The sequence below is a fragment of the Apis dorsata genome, unplaced genomic scaffold (genome assembly GCF_000469605.1).
Source record: "Apis dorsata unplaced genomic scaffold, Apis dorsata 1.3 scaffold_37, whole genome shotgun sequence".
NCBI classification, from domain to species: Eukaryota; Metazoa; Arthropoda; class Insecta; order Hymenoptera; family Apidae; genus Apis; species Apis dorsata.
Window position 1 is genome coordinate 299,223 of NW_006263339.1, and position 2,243 is coordinate 301,465.

The window sequence follows — 2,243 nt, forward strand, 5'->3', positions numbered from 1 at the left end:
CGCGAGCATGATTTATGAAGTTCACCGATGCAATTGTTAGGCGGTGTCGTCTGGTTGCGTGTCGTCGGGCCACGAAGTCGTTTAATTTTACCGATTTTCCCTCCCATAACACGGGCCAACAATTTAATTCCACAGAGGGATTAACGAAAGTTAAGGGATGGCGCGGAGGAGGCGAGAGGAAAGGGAGAGGAGGGGAGAAGGGAGGCAGAGAAAAAAGGGAGACAGAGAGATCGACGCATTCCGTCGCGTACTTAATACCTCGATATAAGCCAATGTTAATAATGGCAAGGGAAGATATTTTCCACGGAAAAATAGTAATATCCTTTGAACGGGGTAAGGGTGCATTTCATTAACGGTTACTACCCACCGTGAAACGGGAGTTATCGGGATTAGAAGTATATTTCCATTCCCCTGCGGAATCGCGACCACCTCGTTTTCCCTCCTCTCGATATCGGGAAATTAATTATGAAGTTCGTGAGCCGATCTCACGTAATACACCGTATGCGCGTGTATGTTTTCTGCCGATGGACACGATTTAATATATTTAACAGTCCGCGAAATCGGTGGACTGGCTCGATTCGCCCGTTGCACGTACGTTATATACGTTTAACGATAAACCATTGAGCCGTGCACGGCTTTTGTATCCACGGATTTTTGCGAAATCATATTAACCTTTGCTCGCAATAATAGTCATTCCACGCGCCTATTTGATCGTTTTATCGAAAATCATCCGACGGTTAAGGAGATTCTAAAAAATTTTTAACGAGTTTTAAGTGATAAAATAATTGAAATCTTTGCACGAAGAATTGCCAGTGAATGGAATTTTGTCGAGAGAGTTTTCTATTCGCGGATACTCTCTTCTATGAAAATGAATTTTATAAAATATGAATGTAACACGTATAACACCGTGATAATTAATCCTTTAATAGTTTAATGGCCTTGAAAGATCGTTATTACAGGATGGAACTACATGTGTATGCAGCTGATACATTAAAACACATATTGTGAAAGTTAAATGAGATAAAGTATAATTAATCCTTTACATAACAATTAGTCGAACTGATAGAAAGAATATTTTATAATCCGTGTCTTCGTTACTTTTTGCAATTGAATTTTTCAAATTAAAATTTAAATGTTTCATATTAAAATATAACAACGATTAATTAATTATATATTAATATATATATAATAGAAATAAATGTGCGTTACAAACTTTTAACAAATAATTATTCTTTAACGAATGATTATTTTTGAGCCATATGTAACTAAAAAGTTGAAGAATTAATTGAAATTACATTCAACTCAAGTATAAGGCGTAGAGATTTGTTTAATACCGTTATGCGACAAAGGGAAGAACAATTCTTTCGTTTCGCTTACAGCTGACTCGCCGCCAGAGGCGGACACGTCCGTGAGTCATTGTCAGAGCGCAAAAAAAAAGTGACAAGGTATACTCACACAGACAGACGTGGAGTTTCAGTACGTCTCCCCAGAGTTGTGCACATCGACCTGCGGTCCACCGTCGATTTCGCACACACGTTCTCGGGACTCTGGATTCCGTCCCGTACGAGTGAAGTCGAACGGTTGAGCGAGCCTTGATCAACTGGCACACGCACCTTTCATCCGGAACGCACTGTACGGCGAAACGAAGCCAACCAGATTTCGAATCACTGGCCAGCCACGTGACTAGCCATGGGGAACAGCCGGAATTTGCGCGAGACACGAGCCCCACTCGTTCGTGTAGTACATCGGTCCGCAAGCGAGCTAGCGTGTAGACTGGCTTCGAAAAGAATCGAAACAGTGGTTCGTGCACGAACTTCGTGTCAGAGATAGACAGACGGTCGGTCGAACGGAAAAAGTTAAGCACGTACTTTGCCGCGGTGAGAGAAACTAACAACAAAAGACACGGGAGAAGCAAAGTGGATGGCTAGAGTAGGACGGACAGACAGAGAACAAAGATAGATAGATAGAGAAAAAGAGAAAGACAGGAAGACAGAGACAGAAAGAGAAAGAGAAGGAAAAAGAGAGGACGAAAGACCGCGGTTTCTCCCTGAGATTTCGAGCTGCACTGCAAACGGGAACAGTCAGTCCTCACTGAATCGGAGTTTGCCTACGTACTCGCGGCTGAGAGACTTCGGGATCTGCGCAGTTGCTCGCTCACCACCACCATTTCCACCACCACCATACCACACCACACCACTACCACCACCACCACCACCACCACCACCACCACCACCGTCGCCGCC

At 43.2% G+C, this 2,243-nt stretch overlaps 1 protein-coding gene across 1 annotated transcript in view; it reads right to left on the reverse strand.

Annotated features, from left to right (window-relative positions):
• Positions 1–2,235, reverse strand: part of LOC102672825 (leucine-rich repeat-containing G-protein coupled receptor 4-like) — a 27,846-nt gene extending 25,611 nt beyond the window's left edge. The window contains 1 exon segment of the mRNA XM_031512951.1: positions 1,456–2,235. The gene's annotated coding sequence lies outside the window, so the exon portion shown is untranslated.
• Between the last annotated feature and the right edge of the window lie 8 nt (positions 2,236–2,243).